The sequence below is a fragment of the Lepidochelys kempii genome, chromosome 27 (genome assembly GCF_965140285.1).
Source record: "Lepidochelys kempii isolate rLepKem1 chromosome 27, rLepKem1.hap1, whole genome shotgun sequence".
In the NCBI taxonomy this organism is placed as follows: domain Eukaryota; kingdom Metazoa; phylum Chordata; order Testudines; family Cheloniidae; genus Lepidochelys; species Lepidochelys kempii.
The window spans coordinates 7693363-7710011 of record NC_136406.1 but is presented as its reverse complement, the minus strand read 5'-3'; the positions used below and the strand labels follow the sequence as shown (position 1 = coordinate 7710011).

Genomic DNA, 16649 nt, shown 5'->3' with positions numbered 1-16649 from the left:
GTCGTTGGGGCAGCAGCCTCTGCCTGGGCTTTGTGGCTTTGATGGACCCGCGGTTTGCGGCATCATCATTCGAGGTGGATCCTGCTTTGTCGGCCTGCGATTCTGGCTCTTAAATCCTCGGCGCGGTTGCTAGTTTGCTGTGCAGTGTGGGTCCTTTCCTGCCACTGCGTTGGAGAGAGAGGTAAAAATGAATCCTCCAGACTCGGCTGGGTCCGTTCCCTCGGCCGGCTGAGGCGTGAGTCCGGGGAGAGTGAGAGAAGCAAATGGCTTAAGAGTATTTGATTACACCCCGACAGGGACTGACACTTGCCTGTGGTGGTTCACGGATGGAAAGCAGCCGCTCTAGACACACACACGCGCGTGTAAGCGTGCATTCCTGCGGAAGGGAAAGCGGTGACCGTCCCGCTAGCAGAGGGGGCCAGGCTTGCACGGGGGATGCTGGCATGGGGAGGGGGGTGGTGGTTTCCGAACAGTGCCTGTATCTTTTAACCATCTGGTTTGATTGCTGTCTCAGAGCTGAGCGCTAATCATTTCTTGCTGGGGTCTGTGCCGAGCTGTGACTTACACCGGCCCGCGTCTCTCCTTGCTGGGTGAAGCAGGTCTTTGGAGAGTTAAGTGAAGCAACGAGCGCTTTCAGCCATTTGGTTCTGCGGGACGTACGCTGTTTGCTCTTTTTGCTACCGGCGGTGCTGGGGGTACGTGGCGTGGTTACATGCGCACTGATTTCTAGGCTGTCATGAAGGACTACGCTGCCCGTTGATTTCATGGGCCTAGGGCCCCTGTCACCTCCACAAATGCAGCCTTTGGAAGCTTTTGTCTCCGCTACTTTTGTATCTTGCGACTCCAGCCGGCTTGTGCTGCTGGCACCTGGCCGCGCCGGGGAATGTTTTCCTGGAACACCCGAGTGGGGAAGGTTGTATTTTATGGAGCAGTTGTTGGCAGTTTCCAGCTTAGGAGCCCCCACCCCCTTCAGAACCAGCTACCTGGTTATGAGCAGGAATCGAGGCTTGTAGGCCATTAAACACAGCGGGGATTGTTCAGAGGAGAGGAAGGTGTACAGAGGTGCATTAGGACAGGACAGGCACTAAACCCTGTGCTGTTGCCCGGGAGCAGGCCAGTGTGTGTATGTCAGAATGGGGAAGGCAGATGGGGGGGGGGGCATGGATGGGTGGGAAAGAGAAGCCCACAGGAGAGTTCAAGCAATAAAAGTATCATTCAAGTCAGACACTGGCCTGAGCCGAAAGCGATCCCTGAGCGAAGTCCTTGGTCTCTGGGAGTGCTTGTAATCTAGATCCCAACAGTGCAAATGGTTCTTCCCTGTAGAATAGGCCTCCCCAAACCAGATGCAGACTCACTATTATGCAGCAAGTGTCTATTAGCCGAGAGTGAACAAGTCCCAAACACTTATAGGGTAACATTTTCAAAGCGCCTCAGTGACTTAGGAACCTAATTCCCATTTTCAAAACCAAGGCATGTAGGATCCTGAATGGAGGCCAATGGGACTTAGGCTCCTAAATAATTTGATCCCAGAGTCACAAAGGTATGTAGGTGCCTAACTCCCCATAGAAACCTAAATATCCTTGAGGATCTGGCCCTTAGTAACTTTTGGTGATTTTACCCGACACTTAAAATCCAGGGGTCGTCACTCTGGAATGATGCACTGTGTTTCTATGATTGACTTTCCATGAACACAGTGATTTCAAAAGGACGCAGACCATCCATGGGCTGCTGCAGAACACTTAGTCTGCCAAAGGAGGTTAGCCCCAGCAAGGACCAGCCAGGGCCTTTGCAGGGTAAAGTGTCATCCTTCTAAAGAAATACTACAGTATGGCCCCGATGGGAGCTCTGCCATAGGATGTAGTCATTTGGACCCTTCCTGAAGAATACTCTAGTTCTTTTAAGATAAGGTTATCTTTGGTGTGTCATGTAAGGTGAAAACCTCTGCTCAAAAGCAACGGCCTGAATAATGTGCTCCCCTGACCCCTTTCGCCTACGATTCCCCACACCCCAAACTAGAAGCTGAAGGCTGGTGATTCATAATCTGTGCCTTTGACCATCAGGATTCATTTTGTGACCTGTTCAAGCTACTGCTCCTTTGCCCTGTGCGCCATGTGGTTTCCTGGCATTGCTACTAGAGTGGCGCCAGATGGAAAAAGAGGTGCCATGGTTTTAAAGGCTGGTTTATAAATCACCACTGTACATCCCCCATCTCCTCTAGGGCAGTTTTCCTTTCGCTACTGATTGTCCTGTGGATACGTGGTGCGGTTATATTAGCACTGGTTCCTAGGTGCTCATAATGGGCAAGGCTCCATTATTTGGTTTCACCTCTAGGGGATACTTCGATGTAAAGTGCAGGGCTCTGTCCTGATCAGATGCACCACCCTGGAAACTCTTGCTTGCTTCTCGTTCGCTTGACCAAATTGCGCATTTCCCAGTCCAGAGGGCAAAGAAACAGGAACCCATTAGCCAGAGGGGGGGGTCTGCACTGAAGTGCCGCTCTGGGTGTGGGTTTGCACAGCTTCTGCTCCCACAAGTGAACATAATGCAGTGTGACAGCCTCATATGTCATCTCAGCTCTGTGGAGGAAGGCAGGCAAGGGGAATGCATAGCCATGGTGCATGGAGTAGGTGGCTTCGCTCCATTCTGCTGTTCTCCCCCTTCCCTTCCCATGCTCATGCTCTGTTATTTATTTAACAGGATTCCAGCTGTGTTTTCTGTACACTCTGTGCTTCCTTCCTCCCGAGATACTGCCAATGCCTCCCAGCCAATGGTTAATCATATTCTGGGCAGCTTGCGGTAGTGAATTCCTAGGCTTTTCTGTAAAAATGCATCCAAGTAGTTTCCCAAGGACTTAGCATCCTTCTCCAGGCTGATTCTGGAACCGGTGCGCAAAAGCAGATAACACTGTGAAAAACGGGAATCCCAGTGGTCAGTGAAGCATTGAATATTAGGCAATAGGTGAATATTTTTAGCAGCAGATGAAGGGGTGACTGTGGGGCACACCAATATCCCAAGCAGAGTGTTTGGGGCAGAGGAATACAAGGGCATCCCATTGGGAAGAAGCCCAAATAAATTTGTTAGTCTCTAAGGTGCCATAAGGACTCCTCGTTGTTTTTGCTGCTACAGACTAACACGGCTTCCCCTTGGAAACCTCCTCCTCAAAACTGCTGCTCCTGCAAGGCCCCAATTTAAGCATGAACGGGGGCTGCCTCCTATTGGCATTTTTCTGGGGTGTGCGTGTGTGAAATAATCTTGCAGCAATGCCACATTGCAGCCTCGGAACATTTCTGCCTTCGTGTCACGCTGAGCCCAGCTGTGGTGAGCTTGCAGCCTGGCCCCTCTGCGTGTAATGAGCAGCCTCAGCAGGTCGCTGCATTCAGGGTGGCATGGAGGCTTCACTGAAGCTTCCCCATTGGGCCTGCGGGCCTGGCGGCTATTCCCTTAGTGCACGGCAGGAGATCAGGGTCCTGAGCCAGACTCCAGCATCGGTGCTGCGGCTCTCCAGAAATGGGCAGGGAGAGAACCTCAAGAAACCCCAGAAGCCACAAACTGCAACAAGCTCTTGGTTGTGTTGGCAGGAACCATCAGAGCACCGTGTGCCCAGAAATGTTTGGTACCCAGGCATCGGGCAGCCTGAGGGGGTGTGTTTGTGGAGTGTGCCAAGTGCATTGGGCACCGTAGGGTAAAAAAGCATGGGTATGTCTGAGACATGGTCTCATGCGCACCCCTTAAGCTGCTGAGACCCCTATGTGCGCCGCTCTCGTACCAGGTAGGGTAGCTATGGTGCAGTGCTCTCAGAAATGCAGGATCAGGGCCCCATGCACCCACCACCCTGCTTGGTGCTCTATCGCTTTGCTTCTCTAATGGTAGGACCAAGCTCCGTGATGGTTTCATGGGAGGATGCCTAATAGCTGGGAAGGTGAGGAAGGAGGGGATCAACTACAGAAATAATTCAAGCACTGGGAGAGTGGACAGACTGAGTCAGTGGCAGAGGGCAGACCAGGAAGGGGCAGTGCTGGAGAGGAGAGATGGCACAGAGGAGACAGGAGAGCAGAGGGCAGGGCTGGAAAATAGGGAGGGGTGGGCCCACTCCACCCTATGTGTGCAATAATAGCAAGTGGGGTGCGTGTATGTCCGTAAAGAGAGCCGTGTCAAATGCATCCTAGCAGCCATCAGCTCGCCCAGCTCCACTGAGCACAATGGGCGTGTCAGGCAGCAGATCCCATCTGCTCAGGTGCAAATACAGAGGACCCAAGCACAGGAGAGGAGGTGGGGTATTATCAGTGTTGTCTTGTATCCTAAGAGAGAGAATAGCCTCTACCAGCAGACAGAGAACTGGGGTTTTCAGGAAATTATAACCACACATGGATTGAAATGCATGAAGAAATGTGATTCTATCTAACATCATCTGCTAATTGAGAACTGTTTTATACATACTGTTGTATGGGTCCATTTATGTCAGTGGTAACATTAAGACTCCATGTGTGTATTTGTCTTTATTGTTGTATGTGTATTTATTTTCAGTACAAATGATCATCAATAGATAGTCTCCTCACAATGGATACTGCCTCATGTAAATATTTCCATTAGGGGAAAAATCTACCTACTTACCTACCTACCTAATCTCCAAATGTTCCTTTCTCACTCTCTAACACACCCATAACTGGAGTACTAAGTTGCTAAAATAGCCTTTTTTCACTCTGATTACCCTATTCTAAGCTTTTTTATGCTCATTCTTCATCCACTTTTGGAGAATCACTTTTGGATGTTGGTTATTTGAGCTGGTTAAATATATAAAAAAAATCTGGATAAATTATTAATCAAAAATTGGTAATATTTGCTCAATAATCTGTTTGAGGTGTTGTCCTAAGGAGCTAGCAATCCTCATTAGTGAGGGAAATCCGACATGAAAAAGAGTGCTTCTTGCACTGACAAGACTTGATCTCAGACAGATCCTCTAGGACCTACCATTGGTGCTCGCTGATGGCATTCTTCTTTAGCTCAAGTGGGAAAGATCCATGCTTTTGGAGCTGTAGTCCCAGAGTTCTAGTCCTGGTTCCCCATTGCAGAAAATGGACTCATCACAGGAGATGCAGCCACATAGGCTGAGTGGCACATATTTAAATGCAGACATTTGTTAATAGGACAGCATTGCATGAGCCTTGCCCTCATGCACGATAAGCACAAAGGGTTTGCATGCCACTGCGCTTGCTGGGAGCATTGCCCTGCTCCCTTGCTGCGGGACTTCGGGTTGCTTGGAACTAGGCTGTGTCCAGTACAATGGTGCCTCTTTGAGTGCAGCTACCTGATGGGATGACAGGGCTCAGGAGAAGGGGGAGAAGGAGAGAGAGAGGTATTTAGAAATAGTAGGAGGGAGGCGGGAGACACACGTGCGTAAAACTAGGTGAAGGGACCTTGCTAGCTACTCTTCTCTGTATTCATAATGGTGGGATTTACTTGTACAGCGTCATGGGTGATGCCTCCAGGACAATGTGCAGAGATGCCTCTAGGACAATCAGCAGCATCAGGGCAATTTGGTTCTGTGTTTGAACTGGACTCCTCCTTGAGCACTGATTTGCTGTTTCGTAAGTGGGACACATCGAGGGTCAGAGAGACACACAGACGTGGGTGCCCTGTGAGGAAACATCTCCTCCTGTCTGCTCAAGCACACAGGTCTCTGTGAACACATCAGCCCAGGGCTCTGCTCTCTCACCTGCCTCCCCGCTGAATACAAAGCCCCATTCAAGCTCTCTGTCCTGATAGTCAAACTCTTCATGAGACTGGCCCTGGCTACCTGAGAGATCATCTCTCCCTCCATGATCATGACCCCCTACTGGTCTACCCTCTACACTGGAGCTGGAAGCTGATTCAGGGAGCACACTGAAAACAGAAGTGTAGCCGCGAGCAGTGGGAGGGGCTAGCTGTCCTATATCTGATCCTGACCAAGACCCTAGCAATGTACCTGGGGCAGCAAGCCTCTCCCCACCGCTCCTGGCTACACTTCTACTGTTAGCACCCCCACTAGGTCAGAGAAATGTGAGCTACAAGTTACACCTCCAGTGCCGGTGAAGACCTGCCCTTTGGTGCCTCGGGTCTCCAGCTGTACAATGGGCTAACAGCAATCCCCTTCCACATGGGGCTGTGAGGGAGGAGACACTGAAGGCTGTGAGATGCTGGGGTAATGAGAGACCATATGCCTGTCATGGAGAGACGTGTTCTGACAGTATAGAGAGAGGAGACCGAATGTGTGTAAAAGGGACCTCAGAGGAGGCAAAGAATCTCTGCCTGTGTGACAGAGCCATCTGGGGGCTCGGAGTCTCCGCCTCTCCTTGCCAGAGGCCTTGACGTACTTTTGCAAACCCAATCTGTTCAGCTAGAGGGACAGAAATGCTGAGCTGTGCATTTGGAGTGACTCCCTTCACCAAAGATATTCGTGCCACCATAAAGCGAAAGCTCTGTGGCTCCTGAGTCGGTCTGGCCCGTCCAAGGAATGACCACCAAAAATGGGCTCTGAGCCGGAGGGAGACGCAAATTCCCCAAAGAGCGGGGTAAAGAATGGTCTGAGCGGGGAGGATGTTGACAGCCAAGGGGATGCGGCTGGTTTAAGATGGGTGAGGAAATGAAAATCAAGGTTAGGATTGCTGGAGCAGTAGCAAAGGCAAGTACCTGGTTGTAATCACTGTAAAGGACAATTTGTGCTGCATCTGCTAGTGCTAGAGAGGAACGGTGCTGAGGTCCCTAGTCTTGGACTTGTCAGACCCGTGTTCAAATCTCTGCTGAGCCACAGGCTTCCTCTGCGAGCTTCAGCAAATTGCTTGATCCTTCTGAGCTAGGTATTTAGGTGCTTGCAGACTGAGATGGACACCGAGTGTGACTTATGAAAGCTTTTGAAAATCCCATGAGACACCAGTTTGCACCCGTAGGTGCCTAAATACCTTTAGCAACCCGGCCTGCTGGGCTTCAGTGCCCCATCTGTGACATGGGGACACTTGCACTGCCCTGCCTCACACGGGAGTTGAGAGGACAATCGCATTCATGCCTGTGAGGAGCTTAGGTGGGGACCTAGACGCTTGACCAGTGGCTCTCCACCTTAGCAGAAACTGTACCCCTTTCAGGAGGCTGCTTTGTCTTGCATACCCCCAAGTTTCACCTCACTTAAAAAACTGCTTGCTTTCATAATCAGACATCAAAACACAAAAGTGTCCCAGTGCACGATGACTGGAAACCTGCTGACTTTCTCCTTTTTACCATATTATAACATAAATAGATGGGAATATGAATGTTGTACTTACATTTCAGTGTGGTGCTTGAACCTGGTTTTCACTTGTGAGTCTGTCTAAAGCCTGAGCCCCACTGCCCAGAGCTGAAGCATGTCATTTAGCTTTGTGGGCCCCTCTGTGGCATGGGGCCCCAGGCAGTTGCCCTGCTTGCCACCCGCTAACGCCAGCCCTGCACTTGCGACGCCCCTAAACCCATCCTGCCAGCCCCTTGGGGGCTGCAGCCCCCAGGTTGAGAAAGACTGGTCTAGACGAGTTGATGTACCCCTGGAAGACTGCTGCATACCCAGGGGTACATGTACCACTGGCTGAGAACCACTAAGCTGGAGGGCAGGGTCAGGAATGACTCTGAGCCAGGGCTTTCTATTGCTTCCCTAGCCTTGCTCAGCTCACTCTAGCTGACTAAGACGTGTCTCCTCACGGGCCTCCCTGACACACAGCCTGGACTCAGCTCTCATGGAAGAGTTGCTTGGCTCCAGGGGAGCAGCAGAGTCAGTGAGAGAGGCACTGGAACCCAGCCATGCTCTTCCCACAGCGAAGGGGGATCCTAGTGGTGCATGGTGCGGCTCATTGTGGCCTTTCTCCTGCTGTGGGGAAAAGGACTGGGGCCCGAGTGACAATTTGGTTTCTTTGATTTCTTGCGCTACTGTGAAACTGCACATGCTGCTGTGCCTCTTGTTCTCCTGGCAGCCTGGGAACCAACCTGGGACTTGCAAGAGACTCAGGGTGTGATGTCAGGAAAAGGCTAGGAACAAAGGGGAGAGGAAAGTCGGTGCAACCGCTCCCCATGCATTGCCCCCACTCTGCAGCAATCCCCTCCGTGGAGACATCCTGCCAGGGAACAGAAGTGTCTGGAGGCTGTTTGATTAGCAAAACCTCCAAGTGCAATTATTGCATGTTTGGAAAGAGTGACAACATGACAGAGACTGTGAAATTGTCCTTTGCCTTTGCGTTTGAAAACACTCCCAGGCAGGAACTCGCTGCTGCTGGCTCAGTTTGAATGATCTCTGTTGCACACAAATCCATTGAGTAGAAGCCCAAATTCACTAGGCAATGGACATGTTTAGAGATAGAGCTCTGGTCTCGCCCAACCTAGAACTCACTGGCAAACCAGGGGTTCTAGGTTTTGAAAGGAGCTTGGAACATTGGAGGGTGGAGCTCCATTTGGCTGTCGCTAAGCATACATTCTGGAGTATGGAATGCCATCATTTCTTATTTGATTTAGCTGCAGAGGCAGGACAGACTTTCAGACGTGGTTTCTTATTGTTTGCTGAGCTCAGGATTCAGCCTTGCTGGAAATGCAGCTTATTTTTAACTAAATTTCCTTTAGAAAACACCCCAACAATTTAAATGAAAGAGAGGAAAAAATGGCTCGTGTGACTCAAAAAAGGGTTTGTGACACCCCAGGTTTAATAAAACCTAAGAACATAAAAGCTGCCAAACTGGGTCACACCAAGGGCCCAGCTAGCCCCGTATTCTGTCTCTGACAGTGGCCAATGCCAGATCTTCAGAAGGAATGTACTGAACAGGGCAGTTGGAGTGATCCCCACCTCGTTTCCGACAGTCAGAGATTTAGGTTCACCCCGAGCATGGGGTTGAATCCCTGATCGTCAATGGCTATCCTCCAGGAACTTATCTTGCTCCTTTTTGAACCCAATTATAGTTTTGGCCATCACGACATCCCACGGCAATGGATTCCACAGGTTAATTTGGGGAGAAAAGTACTTCCGCTTGTTTGTATTATACTTGCTGCCAATTAATTTCATTGGGTGATCCCTGGATTTTGAGTTGTGGGAAAGGATAAATAACACTTTTTCTATTCACTTTTTCTCACCATTTTTATAGACCTCCAACATACCCCCTTTAGTCATCTCTTTTCTACGCTGAACCGCCTTAATCCGGTTAGTCTCTCCTCATCTGGTAGCCGTTCCGTCCCCTGGATCTTCTTTGTTGCCCTTTTCTGAATCTTTTCTAGTTCTACCATATTATTTTCGAGATGGGGCAGCCAGAAGTGGACACAGTATTCAAGGTGTGGGCTCACCATGGATTTATATAGTGGCAGTATGGTATTGTCTGTCTTATTTGCTATCCTATTCCGAATGATTCCTAACATTTGTTTAGCCTTTTTGATCGCTGCACCACACTGAGCTGGGGTTTTCAGAGAACTATCCATGGTGACCCCAAGATCTCTTTCTTGAATAGTAACAGCTAATTTTGACCCCATAATTATATATGTGTAGTTGGGATTATTTTTTCTAATGTGCATTACTTTGCACTTATCAAGGTTGAATTTCATCTGCCATTTTTTTGCTCATTTACCCCATGTTATAGGATCCCTTTGTAAATTTTTGCACTGAAATTTGGACTTAACTATCTTGAATAATTTTGTATTATCTGCAAACTTTTCCACTTCACTGTTCACTTTCTTTTCCAGATCATTTATGAATACGTTGAACAGCACTAGTCTCAGTACCAATCCTTGGGGGACCCCGCTGTTTACCTCCCTCCACTGTGAAAACTGACTGTTTATTCCTATTCTTTGTTTCCTGTCTTTTAACCGGTTACAGATCCATGAGAGGACCTTCTCTCTTATCCCATGACTGCTTAATTTTCCTTAAGAGCCTCGATCCGCTGGCAGTGCCCCTACTTATACATCTCAAAGTGCCATTTGCCTTCTTGGCAACAAGGGCACACTGTTGACTCATATCCAGCTTCTCGTCCACTGTAACCCCTAGGTCCTTTTCTGAAGAACTGCTGCCTAGCCATTCGGTCCCCAGTCTGTTGCGGTGCATGGGATTCTTCCATCTCTCTGCACTTGTCCTTGTTGAACCTCATCAGATTTCTTTTGGCCCAAACCTCTAATTTGTCTAGGTCCCTCTGTATCCTATCCCTACCCTCCAGCATATCTACCTCTCCTCCCAGTTTAGTGTCACCTGCAAACTTGCTGAGGGTGCAATCCACGCCATCCTCCAGATCATTAATGAAGATATTGAACAAAACCGGCCCGAGGACCAACCCTTGGGACACTCCGAATGATACTGGCTGCCAACTAGACATGGAGCCATTGATCACTACCCGTTAAGCCCGACAATCTAGCCAGCTTTCTAGCCACCTTATAGTCCATTCATCCAGCCCATACTTCTTTAACTTGCTGGCAAGAATACTGTGGGAGACCGTGTCAAAAGCTTTTCTAAAGTCAAGGAATAACATGTCCACTGCTTTCCCCTCATCCACATAGCCAGTTATCTCGTCATAGAAGGCAATTAGATTAGTCTAATTATACCCAGTTTTAATTGTTACATAGGCGTATGGACTAACTTTAGGTACAGAAATCATACATGCATACAAATTGGATAATCACATTCAGTAAATCAGAACCTTTCCAATGATACCTTACAAGTAGGGTGATCACATGTCCCGTTTTTAAAGGGACAGTACCATTTTGGGGGACTTTTTCTTATATAGATGCTTATTACACCCCACCCTCTTTCCCGTTTTTTCACAGTTTCTATCTGGTCATCCTACTTAAAAGACCCATCTCATTTAAAGTATATCTCAGTTATGTCGTACCCATATTATAAGCATATTTTCATAAAGAATATGGAGCGTAGCATCACAATGATTCTCTTGCTCTTCCACAGACTCCCTGTATGACTTTCAGTAAGTCATTTAGTTTCTCTGTGCCTCAGTTTCCCACCTGTAAAATAGGGGTAATGGCACTTGTCTCACAGGGGTGCTATGAGGACGAACACTTTAAAAGATTGCAAAGTCCTCAGATACTACAGTAATGGAAGCCATACCTTAAATAGATGGTTCATTGTCACATCTGTATCCAGGCCAGTGTACCAACCGCAACCAGTTGGAAATGCTAGCTACATTCAGTTTGCCAGCTCACAGGAAGCTGGATATGCCTGCTGTACCCAGAATGGCTGGCTCAGTGTGCCCACGATGCAGTCTGCTATGCTGATGACATGACGTTCACTGTGTTAGAGGTGTTCTGTCTCAAATCTGGGCAGTTCAGTGTGTCAACTATAGCCATGTGGGAGCCCTTAGCTGAGTTCCAGTTCAGTATGCTAGGTAGACCCGTGTGTTGAGCCCTATGCCTAGGTGTGGCAGATTTATACAAATTGTTTCTTCCTTCAAGGTGAAAGAAAGGGTGGGTGTGATTTTCTCTAAATACTGTCCACCGCCCTATGCTGTGCTGCACGGGCACCTCTCTCTGTCACTTTCTCCTGCACTTGTTGCCCCATGCATGCACCAGGGCCCCCCAGGACTGTCCCTAGATGAGAAGATGGTTTTCTGGTCCCACCAAAAATGTCCAGATATCAACACATTTTCTCACCTGACTGGGGATGAAAAAGCTTGAAAATCTCAACAACTCTTGTGACCTGAAAAAAAATCTTTAGATAAATAAATGAATCCGTTTGGGTCAATTGCAACATTTCATTTGAATAATTTCCAAATGCTTCATTTTGAATCTTTCCTTTTTTCTTTTTCTTTTTTAAAATAAAACCTTCTTTTTTGGTCTAAATTTACCAAAATTTCAAAGCAAGATGTCGTTTCAACTCGAAACCCCCAAACTTTTCATTTTAAAAAAAATGTCAAAATGGGACGTTTGGACAATTTCTAAACTTTTTTTCCCAATCGCTTCTGGAGTTAGAAGATTTGGTGAAATTGACCCTGTTTCATGAACAGTTCTGGTTTTTGACAAATTTCACTTTTGCAGAGGGGGGCAAAAAACTAGTTTGTGAAAAACTTCCTGATCAGCTCTTCACATGACACGGGGGAAGATACACACAGAGTGATGTCTCGGCTAACTTATATCCCCCTGCCCAGAAAAGTCAATGTCACTGGGAGCTCAGATCCTGATCAACAGTGCTCAATAAATCCTCACTGTCACCCATGGGTGGCCAACCTGGGGCTCCGGAGCCACGTGCGGCTCTTCAGAAGTTACTATGCGGCTCCTTGTCTAGGCACCGACTCCGGGGCTGGAGCTACAGGAGCCAACTTTCCTGTGTCCCAGGGGGTGCTCACTGCTCCACCCCTGGGTCTGCCATAGGCCCTGCCCCCACTCCACCCCTTCCCACCCCCTGCCCTGAGCCTGCCGTGCTCTCGCTCCTCCCCCCCCCCAGCCTCCTGCATGCCACAAAACAGCTGATCAGCAGGGCTACCAGTGGGCAGGAGGCGCTGGGAGCAGGATAGGGGTGCTGATGGGGGGCTGCTGACGTATCACTGTGGCTCTTTGGCAACGTCCATTGGTAAATTCTGGCTCCTTCTCAGGCTCAGGTTGGCCACCCCTGCTGTAGCCAATCCCTCATGCAATGTATAGCAGCTCTCATGGCTCATAAATCCAGCAGGCTGCATCGCAGAGGGCTGCCTTGTAAAAATGATCTTAACTTGAAAACAAAAAATTACCCCGTTCTCCTTCAGTGGCTATAAATGGCCTTCCCTGGCCAGGAATGTCCCCACCATGGAGGAACCCAATAAAAATACATCTGTGGGAAGTTGTTTATTGACCATAAACGTTGTTTTGTTTCCAAGAGAATTGAGTGGTAATGAGAATTTAAATATTCATCTAGGGAGATCTGAGCTGAGTGGCAGCTACCGCTATGGGTTATAAAGCTCAGCAGTTGTTTTAAGATTGGCATTTGATTGCCAGTGGGTTCTAAAAAACCACGCGTTGCCTTTTAAGAGACAGAAATGAAGCCGATAAGCCAAGTCTGAATAGAGCCCAGCTAGACGATAGGGAGTGTGTCCCACATTCTGCCCCCTGTAGGATCTCAGCCCAGGAGATCACAGCACCAGAGAGAGGAAGAGGTGATGCCACGTGGCAGTGAAAAGAGACTGAGAAGCATTTAACGATACAGACAGAGAGCCGATGGGTGAAACCAATGGGAGTTAGATGCCCACATACCTTTGTGAATCCCACCAGCGTGTCTAGCACTCCTCAAGAAGTGATTGCCCTCCTCCTTCTCGTGACCATTTTCATCCAGAAAAATTCAGTTTTTCACTGAAAAGCTGGAAATTTTCGACCGGTTGTCATGTCAATGTTCATTTTGCCAAAAAAAGTAATTTGCTGTTGAAAAAAAAGTTTCGACTCACGCTAGGTGCTTCACAGGGAGCGTATGTTGCATTCCGAGGGTTTGACTATAAAGGTGTGTCCGCTCTGCAGCTGGGAGTGTGCTTCCCAGCGCAGGTGGCTGAATCCCTAGCTCAAGGACCGCCATCACCCTATAAATAACAGTGTGGCCACGGCTGCACGGGAGGTGGCTTGGGCTAGCCACCCAAGTAGCAACCCACACGAACCCTCCGTATGTATTCAGGTGGCTAGCCCGAGAAGCTGTGGCCACACTGCTATTTTTAGCACACTAGCCCAAGCAGCGTTAGTGCTGGCACGTGTCTGTCTACTTGTGCTGGACCTGGGGACCATGCTCCCACCTGCCTTGTAGACACACCCTGCTGGCATCTCTGCTGCTGTGAAGCACACACAGAGGTGGATGAAAGAAGGTTTAGGTAACTTCAAGTTGGGCTCCCATAGATTTACCTCTGAATCAGGCTTGAGTCCTCAGTGCAGTGCTGTCGGAATTCCACAAATGGCCTTCAACCATCACATCGTTTTAAGATACAAACAAGGTTTCCCATTTGCCTGCAACCACCAGACAAACTGGTGTAGAACTTGGCATTTCCTTCTCTCTTCATCACATTGGTTCCCAACACCTGAGCTTTACATGGAGAGAAAATTCAAAATGAGAAAATCCAAGGAAAGCTCAGTCCAAGCAGACAGGTTCTGCCCAGTTCCCCCACAAAACCTGATCTCAAAAGCAGACCCCATGTTCACTAGGCCCTGTCCATGCTGGGCCTGCTTGAAAATGGGCCTCTTGGCTTGTCATTCAATCTCGGGTTTGATCGGATCTCACTTCCAAGTACAGCTGGTCGGAAACCAGAATTTTCATTATGCAGGAAATTCTGACATTTTGAAATTTGTGTTGGTTTTGAATTGGAAGGAAAAGTCGAAATTCTGAAAATTGTCATGGAAAATTCCAAAAAATATTTGATCAGCAACATCAACATTTTTCATTTTGATAAAGTCAAAACATTAAAATAGGATGTAAAATCCAATATTTAAATTCATATAAAAGTTGTGATGAAATTAAACAAACCAAGAAAGTTTAAAAGAAACCATTTCAGCATTACTTCAACAAAATGTTTTGATGTAATCAAAACGAAATGAGGAAGCCAGAAGGATTTGTTTTGACTCTTTTTCACTGACAGTTTTGTCAAATTCAACTGTTTCTGGGGGAAACATTTTGATTTATACAAAATTGCTTTTTCCGCCTGGAAACTGCTTCACTGAAAATTTTACAACCAACTAGGCTTCCAGTCTCTCTTAACACTGTGCCCTTATTTCCTGATACCACAGTTCATGATCCTCAACAGACTGACCTGGCATGTTGGTGGGCCCCTATTAGGCGTAATTCAGAATGTTTGGCTCATGTGAACGTTTCTGGGACGTGACTCCAGGCCAGTTCATGAGATCTGTTAAATCATCAAGGAAACTCTGTTTTGTGTTTTTAACCATGTATATCTTGGGTAGAGTAGCTTAGCAAGGCTTTGGATCCTCCAATCAGGAAACAGAAACAATACTATGTGACTTGGAAGCCTATTCCAAAATTTAACTTCCCTTATACTTAGAAAGCTTTTCCTAATGTCTAACCTAAATCTTCCTTGCTGCTGATTAAGCCCATCAATTCTTGTCCTACCTTTGATCACATTTAATCATTTGATCACTGTCCTCTTTGTCACAGTCCTTAACTTGTTATCAGGCCCCCCCCAGTCTTCTTTTCTCAATACTAAAAATGCCCAGTTTTTTTAGCCTTTCATCATATGTCAGGTTTTCTAAATCATTGATCATTTTTGTTGCTCTCCTGTGGACTCTCTCCAATTTGTCCCCATCTTTCCAGAAGTGTGGTGCCCAGAACTGGGCATGGTACTCCAGCTGAGGCCTTGCCAGTGCTGAGTAGAGCAGGACAGTTACCGCCCGTAGGTTACAGACGACACTTCCGTTAATACACCCCAGAATATTGGCCTTTTTCACAGCTGCATCTCATTGTTGACTCATAGTCAGTTTGGGATCCACTCTAAACCCCAGCTCCTTTTCAGCAGTACAACCACCTCGCCAGTTATTTGCTGCGGTGTGGTTGTACATTTGATTTTTCCTTTCCAAGTGTAGCACTTTGCACTTGTCTTTACTGAATTGCATCTTGTTGATTTCGGACCATTCTCCAGCTGTCTCTTGGATGAAGCCCCTCTTTCAGCTGCTGTAAACTCTTGATAGCAACGCTTAGTCAAATGACTGGAAGTCACAAACACATAAAAATCACCACCTGCCTGTAGGTGGAAAAATAAAGACCCAAATTCATTGGCTTGCTCCCAGTGAAGCGTTAATGACCAGCACCAGAAAGTGCTGTAAGTGTAACCCTTTTGTATCTACATCCCCAAGGGGGTGTGCTGTCCTGCGGCCTTCCCCTGAAATCAATGGCATGTTGGGGTTCCTCCAGGATAGAAGATACCTTTCTTCCAAGGGCTCTCAGCACATCCAGCAGCTCTGCGTGGGTGCTCTACTTGAGTGCAGTGGCATATTTGGAAGTTGGGCAGCTCCATTATACTCAACGTTTTACAAAGTGGTGAGAGTGGTTACATTCAGAAGTCATCATTTGCCTATTATTTCAGCACAGCAGCATCTGAGATGCCTCAGTTTCCCTCAAAAGCAAAAGAAATAACCTTGGTGACTGTAAACCATGTGTGATAACTCTTATTTGGGATGACCACAATATGAGCAGTCAAACTGGTCAGATATTGTATATTTTTTCCAGGGAAAATATAGAGTTTTCAGTAAAAAATAAAAAAAACAAATATTTTGATTCTGAAATGCTGCTGCGCTGCCTCATGGGAGTTGTAGTTTGGGTTCTTAATGCTCCCAGTTACATGTATCATTTGGGCTCCCTGGTGGAACTACATCTCCCATGATGGACCACAATCTCCCCTCTTGCTGAGGAAAGGTGGGTTATTAGGGCAGCTGCATGGCTGTGGTGCATCATGGGCTACTTTAAAATATTCTGGGTTTCAGGTGCCCCTTTTTTTGATGAAAAATCAACATTTTCCATAGAAAGCAGACATGGATGGAGGCTAGTCACCCAGACAAGGTCATGCCCCTGCTCACTGCTCTCAGCCCCACCCGCCACCGTGGCCCCATTCCACCCCCACTCTGCCTCTTTCCCTGAGTCCCCCCCTCAACTTGTTTCTTTCCACTGCATCCCTCCACTGTGGCCCCGAGACCGGAAAAGCTCTATGCTCCCAGGGGTGTGGCAGGGG

General features: G+C 47.8%; 1 protein-coding gene across 2 annotated transcripts in view; it reads left to right on the top strand.

The window, feature by feature from the left end:
• The window catches only part of ASIC2 (acid sensing ion channel subunit 2), a 1322378-nt gene that overhangs the window by 1224 nt on the left and 1304505 nt on the right, over window positions 1–16649 (top strand). The window lies entirely within an intron of this gene.